Source organism: Gracilinanus agilis, chromosome 3, assembly GCF_016433145.1.
Source record: "Gracilinanus agilis isolate LMUSP501 chromosome 3, AgileGrace, whole genome shotgun sequence".
NCBI lineage: Eukaryota > Metazoa > Chordata > Mammalia > Didelphimorphia > Didelphidae > Gracilinanus > Gracilinanus agilis.
In genome coordinates this window covers 165,664,651-165,673,714 of record NC_058132.1, presented here as the reverse complement: position 1 = coordinate 165,673,714, position 9,064 = coordinate 165,664,651, and positions in this window count along the sequence as shown.

Below are 9,064 nucleotides of genomic sequence, written 5' to 3'. Positions count from 1 at the left end.
ATCTCCAACACACTAGAGCAGCAAGAAGTAGAAAGAGAAACACCATTTAAAATCACCCTAGACAATATAAAATACTTAGGAATCTACCTATCACAACAAACACAGCAATTATATGAAAACAACTACAAAACACTTTTCAAACAAATAAAACTGGATTTAAACAATTGGAAAGCCATTGATTGCTCATGGGTAGGTCGAGCTAACATAATAAAATGACAATTCTACCCAAATTAATTTACCTATTTAGTGCCATACCTATCAAGCTACCAAAAAACTTCTTTACTGAATTAGAAAAAACTATAACAAATTTCATTTGGAATAACAAAATATCAAGAATATCAAGGGAAATAATGAAAAAAAAAATGTGAAGGAAGGGGGCCTAGCAGTACCAGATATTAAACTATACTATAAAGCAGCAATCATGAAAACAATATGGTACTGGCTAAGAGATAGAGAGGAGGATCAATGGAATAGACTTGGGATACATGACATCAGCAAGACAGTGTATGATAAACCCAAAGAGCCCAACTTTTGGGACATGAATCCACTATTTGACAAAAACTGCTGGGAAATTTTGAAAACAATATGGGAGAGATTAGGTTTAGATCAACATCTCACACCCTACACCAAGATAAATTCAGAATGGGTCAACGACTTGAATATAAAGAGGGAAACTATAAACAAGTTAAGTGAACACAAAATAGTATACTTGTCAGATCTCTGGGAAAGGAAAGACTTTAAAACCAAGCAAGAGTTAGAGAAAATCACAAAATGTAAATTAAATGGTTTTGATTATATTAAACTAAAAAGTTTTTGTACAAACAAAAACAATGTAGTCAAAATCAGAAGGGAAACAACAAACTGGGAAAAAATCTTTATAACGAAAAACTCTGACAGGGGTCTAATTACTCAAATATACAAGGAGTTAAAGCAATTGTATAAAAAACCAAGCCATTCCCCAATTGATAAATGGGCAAGAGACATGAATAGGCAATTTTCAGGTAAAGAAATCAAAAGTATCAATAAGCACATGAGAAAGTGTTCCAAATCTCTAATAATTAGAGAAATGCAAATCAAAACAACTCTGAGGTATCACCTCACACCTAGCAGATTGGCTAAAATGAAAGAAGGGGAGAGTAATGAATGCTGGAGGGGATGTGGCAAAATTGGGACATTAATGCATTGCTGGTGGAGCTGTGGATTGATCCAGCCATTCTGGCTGGCAATTTGGAATCATGCTCAAAGGGCTATAAAAGAATGCCTTCCCTTTGATCCAGCCATACCATTGCTGGGTTTGTACCCCAAAGAGATCATAGATAAACAGACTTGTACGAAAATATTTATAGCTGTGCTTTTTGTGGTGGCAACAAATTGGAAAAGGAGGGTATGTCCTTCAATTGCGGAATGGCTGAACAAACTGTGGTATATGCGGGTGATGGAATACTATTGTGCCAAAAGGAATAATAAAATGGAGAAGTTCCAGGCGAACTGGAGAGACCTCCAGGAACTGATGCAGAGTGAAAGGAGCAGAGCCAGAAGAACATTGTACACAGAGACTGATATACTGTGGTAAAATTGAATGTAATGGACCTCTGTATCAGCAGCAATACAATGACCCAGGACAATTCTGAGGGATTTATGGTAAAGATGCTACCCACATTCAGAGGAAGGACTGCAGGAGAGGAAACATATAAGAAAAACAACTGCTTGAACCCAAGGGTCGGGGTGGACGTGATTGAGGGTGTGGACTCGAAACTACCACGCCAATGCAACTACCAACAATTTGGAAATTGGTCTTGATCAAGGACACATGACAAAACTAGTAGAAATGCTCATCGGCCATGGGTGGGGGGAGTGCGGGGGTGTGGGGGTGAAGGGGATAGGAGGAGCATGAATCAGGTAACCATGTTAAAAATGTATATTAATAAATGTTAAAAATAAAATAAAATAAAATAAATTTTCTCAAGGTAACTAGATAGCTCTCTGGATTGAGAGCTAAGCCTAGAGATGAGAGGTCCTAGGTTCAAATGTGGCCTCAGATACTTCCTAACTGTGTGCCTCTGGGAAAGTCACTAATCTCCCATTGTTTGGCCCTTATCATTCTTCTGACTTAGAACCAATATTCAGTATGGACTCTAAGATGTAAGGTAAGTGCTTTTTTTTATTAAACTTAAAATTATTTTCATCACTTTTGATCTAAATGCTACGAAATTACAATTTTGAACTATCACTATTAGAGACCTTTGTCATGATAATAAAAAATGATCAAGTATCTGGGTATATTTTGCTTTAAAATAAATACTAATGATAATTATTTAACATTGGGAAAAGTTCAAAAGACTTTCTAAATTATTATCTGTAAAGTTCTTTGGAAACCTCTCAAATCTTCAGTACTCTAGATCTTCAAACTTGGCGAGGTCACAAAATGTTATCAGTCCTGTGAAAGAAGGAGCTGCAAAAACATGTGACTAAGAAGAGCCCTGTAAATTCTAAAATAGTGTTTACCAAGAAACTAAGATCCTCCTCCAACACAAACACTCATAGCTAAAGTGTGGGCAATGTGAGGTGGGAGAACTTTCAAGTTTATTTAAAGTATAGAAGAGATTTATACAATGACTTGACTATCAACTGATTTTGAAAATTATGAAATTGTACCTTGAATGACATATATTGAGGTTGCATATTTACATCAACATTCAACTCAGTTTAAAGGATTTTTCTTTTTTACCTTAGGAGTTACTAAATAACACTTTGGGATATTCATGTCAACAAGCACCCCTGTTTCTCTCAGTTTTGAGAGAACTATCATATATTCACATTATGTGTGAAACTCTAGCATGTGATTATTTTATTAAGTTTTAATGACTAAATTTTTCATCAGGATAATTCTAAATCAGTGATGGGCAAACTACAGCCCACGGGCCAGATGCGGGCCCCCTGAAATGTTCTATCCGGACTGCACAACATTATTCCTAATCTTACAAATACAATGAGTAGGATACAATACAATGAAACTTCGAAAGAGTTGCCTTAGAAACAGACTGACAGGTGAGCATTTCCTTTCTTTTGGCCCCCTCTTTAAAAAGTTTGCCCATCACTGGTCTAAACTAAAAAGGAAAAAAAAGAAATGTGTTGAATAAATGCTTTTCGGGGGAAATTCCATGTACTTAATAAGTACTAAAGTTAAATGTTTTGAATTCTTTTTAATTAGAATTAACTCTTATTACAACATGGAAAAACAATAATATTGTTATCTCAACTATAAGCAGTAGAATTTATTATGTGAGGTAAAATTCTAACAATGTTTTTCTGGATTTTGAATTTAGCTATAACTAACTATTTTTAAGCTAGTATTCTATTCCTCTATTCAAGGGGGAAAGTCAAGAGATGTTAAATAGGGGTGCCATCTAGAAAAGCTACAGATAGATATAGATAACTGCAATGGATAAGAAGATAGCCTTACAAAGGTAATGCATTTACTTAGTTCCAATGAGAATAAAGTTTATATATTGCCTGTCACCACCTTCATCCTCTCTTCCAATGTAATACTATTTCCCCCTACCCTCACGTGCCTCTTTATATGTTACCTAATTTTACTTTTCTCTTCCTGTTTCTCTTGATACAATCCATCTTTTCACCTCTAGTTATTTTTTTCATATCTTCCTAAATAGCTTATTACTACACCCTCTGTATACCTCTTCTAACTACTATCATAATGGTAACAATTTTTAAGAGTTACAGGTATCATCTTTCCATATAGTAATATAAAGAATTTGACCTTATTGAAACCCTTAAATTTTTTTCTCTTATTTACCTTTTTATGCTTCTCTTGAATTTTGTATTTGGACATCATATTTTCTGTTTAAATCTGGTCTTTTCTTCAGAAATGCATGGAAATCATCTATTTTATTAAATGACCATACTTTCTCCTTAAAGAATATTGTTATTTTTGATGGGTAGGTGATTCTTGGTTGCAAACCCAATTCCCTTGCCTTCCAGAATGTCATATTCCAAGCCTTCTAGTCTTTTAATATAGAAGCTGCCAGATCCTGTGTAATCCTGACTGGAGCTCCATGATATTTGAATCGTTTGTTTCTGGCTGCTTGCAGTATTTTCTTCTTGGCCTGAGAGCTCTTGAACTTGACTATAACATTCCTGGGAGTTGTCATTTGGACATTCATTAAAGGAGGTGATTTGTGAATTCTTTCAATTTTTTTTCCTCTTGTTCAAGAATATCAGGGTAGTTTTCTTGGATACTCTCTTATAATATGATATCTATTCTTTTCTTTTCCTTTTTTTTCGGTCATAACTTCCAGGTAGTCCAATAATTCTTAAATTGTCTCTCCTGGATCTGTTTTCCAAATCAGTTGTTTTTTTTAATTAGATATTTCTTATCTTCTATTTTTTCATTATTTTTGGATTTCGTTTTATTGTTTCTTGATATCTCATGAAGTCATTAGCTTCTATTTGTCCAATTCTAATTTTTAAAGACTGAATTTCTTCCATAACCTTTTGATCCTCCTTTTCCATTTGATGCATTCTATTTTTCATGGAACTCTTTTCTTCATTGGATTTTTATACATCTTTTTCCAGTTGGTGAATTTTGTTTTTTAAGCTCTTATTTTCTTTTTGCATTATTTTCTTTTGTTTTTCCCATTTTTCCTCAACATGTCTTATCTGATTTTTTAAAATTTCTTTTTGAGTTCCTCCACATCTTGAGAACAATTCCCTTTTTTTAAGTTTTACATGTGGTTGTTTGGATCTCACCATCGCCTATTGGTTCTGTGCATTGCTCTTTGTCCCCATAGAAATTTTCAAGTATTAAGTGTTTCTTTTACTGTTCGTTCTTTTCCCAACCTTTTTTTTGCCTATGGACTGGGAATTCTTAAATCTTCTTCCTTATTCTGTCTCCTCTACTGCTGGCTTGCTGGATTTGGCAACATGAGCTATTTTTCCCTGGGGCTAGGTCTTCACCATAGCACAGAAAGCTTGACAGGGCCTACCACTATGGACTTCCAGGCCTCACTGCAGGCTAGTTCCAAGACCTAGGATTTAAAAAGGGTGGGTCTGAGGTGCTCTTTTGTTGCTGTAGCCCACATTCTGGTATCCCAAAGTTAGCCTATGCCTAGTTGTGGAAACTGGTATAGTAGGTGGGGTTTCGAGGTATTTTCTAAACATTGATTTGGATGAATTCTCAGAGCAGTTTCTGCTTTTACTGCTACTCAACCACTATTTTGACTCCACCCCCTGATCTAGTCAGAAATACCTCCTAATACCTACCTTTGAAGCAAGGTCCATTAAAGCCAGTTAACAACTTATACCTCAATTAAATATATCATGATGCTGATTCAGGGATAGGTGTCTTTGAGTTTGAATTAACCAAACCAGACAATTTGTGGACAGTGGTCAAGGACATATCTCTTTGATAAATAATTTTTAAGGGAAAATATTTTCTAGAAGTATACAGCTTCATGAAACACATGGCTAAACTCAATTCTACAGAATAAAAAACTCATTTTTTAAATGGATATTAACCAAATATTTCACATTTGTGTTTGCCCAAGTCCTTAATGTTTTCTAGCACCTGAATTACATTAGGGACTTTGGGAAATGTATATTTTTAAACCCTTACCTTCTGCCTTAGAATTAATACTATGCATTGTTTCCAAAGCAGAAGAGGGCTAGAAAATTGGATTTAAGTATCTTGTCCTGGATCCCACACCTAGGAATTATCTCAGGCCAGATTTGAAATCAAGAACTCCCTTTTCTAGTGCTGGCTCTCTATACACTGAGCCACTTAATTGGCCCCAAAATTTTAAAAGATATTCCCTCAAAGAAAATATCATTCTAAAATTTTATGATTCCTCTTTTTATGATTAATTTTGTTAGTTATAGTACCCCTCTAGATATGTTGGTTATACAAATACCTAAGAACTATAAAATTGCAAGTAAACATAACTCTTAAAAATATTTTAATTCTCTAAGTACATTATAATATAAATTAGTATCAAAAAGGGGAGTTAGAAAGGATTAACTATTTGGAACCCTAACATATAGTTCCACAAGGTCTAGCACATGTAATTAAATTCAAAATTGAGCAAAATGAATTGTTTTTCCAAATCTCAGATGGTCCTATCATATTTAAATATACAAATTGATAAGATGCATCAACCATAATACTCAAAGTGTTTTGTTATTAAAGGAACATCTGAGTGATTTGTTCTAGGGATTGTGGGCTATGCTGGTGCCTTTATAAGGAGAATACTATCATTAGCAGTCTCTTGTAGTCTTTTGTAGGCAACCAGTTTGCATATACTCTGGAAATATGTCTCTTCTTATAAGATAGTAAACTTTATTAAGTTATTTCAGGCCCAATAAATTCACTGTGTCCCCTCTATTGGTTTAGGGGATTTTTCCCCTAACAGGGTCCACCTCTCCATGTGTTAAAAGGGCAAGGGAGGAATAATGGCAGATAGCATTTTAATGATGTGAGATGAGGATGACAGGAGAAGAATGAACTCTCAGGGAATGGCCTCAATTGTTTTCAGTAAAATATGAGTCAATCTTGTAGAAAGGGCAGTTTAGCTGGCAATATGGGAGTTTTCTGTGCTTAGCACATAAAGAGTTTTTAATTAATGTTGATTAATTTATATACAACTGTCATTTGAACAAGCTAGGTCTTCTGTAAGATTAAAATTAATATCCAATAACTCCAAGTATTATATTTTATAAGATTTATTAATAATGACTTGAAGTAGGAAATACAAGAACAAAAGTAAAAACCTAAGTAAAGAAACATGAGAAAAATTCTCCTGCCTGGTACTCACCCAACATCCCAGCCATGATCAGGGGAAAAGAGCCCACAAGGGCAGAGCCACACAAAACTTATATCCTTCCTACATTAGCATGTAATGTGAGAAGGATCATGGGAAGCTGGGAAAGAGAGTCCCTGGGGAGCAAATCCAAATTACACAATCCCCCCATGATTCCATTGGGAAATGAACATGTAGAAATCTCCCAGATTTACATCCCTACTTTCCCCATGGAATCAGTACACATAACCAATTTATATCTCTCAAGATCTCTAACTAGAGGTACATACACTTTCTAAGGGGAAATTACAATAATTTGGGGATAAGAGGGAAATAAAAGAAAAAGAAAACAAAACCAATGATTGCTAGGTGTACTGACAAATCCCAATTAGGGGACAGTCCCCTTTGGCATAAGAATGTACATTCAAAATAAATGCGTTCAACCCCCCACAGTTCAATTTCACTACATCCCAAAGTTCATTCTGAATCTTATGGTGTAGCATGTGGTTTCTGCAGGCATCTCCAAATAGTTCGCTTTCTTGATTCAGGAAGGTAGCAAGTTTCTTATCCTAAAATTACTCTCAAACAAGAAAAATTTTTATAAATCTAGAATTTTATGACAATAATACAATCCTCCCGAGGAGGGTGTTGACCAACACATGGATCAACCAGGGATACATGGCTGAGTTATGAGTTATATGAATCAATTGTCAAAATAAAACCAAAAACATCAAAAAAAAAACTCCAAATAAAAGCGAAAAAATAACATCTGGATGAAACATAAAATATCAAAGTCTCATGTGTAAAAATTCTAAGTAAGGAAGTATAAGTCCATAAGAGGTCTTTGAATCAGGGTCCAATTAAAGTGATTTATCTCCCCACAAGCTTGTAGTAGCAATTATAACAATGTTGCACTTACCCATTGGCAGCCACAACTACAGAAAATTGTCCTACCATAAAAGAGAGAGAGAAAAAAGGACTAGACTTTTGAAGCAGAAGGGAAATAGCATTCCCTGGTCTGATTTTACCTTTGCTCTCAGGGAGAGAGGAGTCAAAATGGCAGCCAAACTGAGGTACTTCATAAAAGTCTGGATTTAGCACAAGGGAATCCTGTGTCTGACTTTGCCCCAAAATAAGTTCAAGTCCTCTGTCTTGGTGCAAAATCTCATCAATCCCACTTGTACTTCTAGGCAGTTTAATTTTGTGCTGCTTGGCACTGTGCAGTGGCTCTTTTGTGATCCCTTCTCCTGGAATCAGACAAAATCATTAATGAAAGTCCCATAGTATTTAACAATTAATGGCAGGTTTCCATAGTCTAAAGCTTTGGGTTATTCATTAACATTAGGGCTAATGGACATTTTAAACTTATCCTAGTGCAAAATCAAAAAACCATTAATACTAGTAACATGTGCTTCAAGTACAAAAAATGAGAGAAAAAAGAAAACTCAAATACTGTATAGCACATATAAGGAAAAACAATAATAAAATTTTAAAAAATCAAAAATATATAGTTCACACTCAGTGACACAATGTGTTACCCAAGGAGAAGAACAATACAAAAGTTTATCACTCAAAAATAAGATCTATTCCTTTTTAACTTTGTCATGATCCAGAGTGTGAGTGGACATGATTTTCAGCAAGTAACAGATTTTTAAAACAGTAATATGGCAGCTAATGCACATTCAAAGAAATACCAAAATTCCAAAAATCATAAGAGCATATCAACTTCTCCAAAGGTTACTAATCCAAGCATTTTCCTACTAGTTTATTGACTTTTATAATGGTATTTTCTCCAATACAGGCATAGGATGGTACAAATAAAGACAGTGCAACAGAACATATATAGCTGATAGCCAAAACACAGTAACAGAAAGTGACATAGTATAATAGAACATTATAGATTAAATTAATATATAAACTTAAAAACAAAATTAAATCTTAAAACAAACAAATCAGAAAATATAATAAGCATGATAGGATACAGTTGCTCGTTATCTATAGAAGGTACTCTCTTTACATGTGTGGCATTTTAAATTATTGTAAGCCCTGGGAGACTACAACTCCCAGGACCCCCTGCTACAACTTCCCCTGACACCTCCCACTTCCTTTGTGGGATGTGTCAGAGAAAGTATAAAAGAGAAAGTTTGGCACCTTTTTGCTCTCTCCAGCTTGGAGGTGGCTCTCTCTCCCCTGCAGAGCTAACTCTCTCTACCTGGTAGGCAGAGGAGACCCTCTTTCCCTTCCTAACCTTT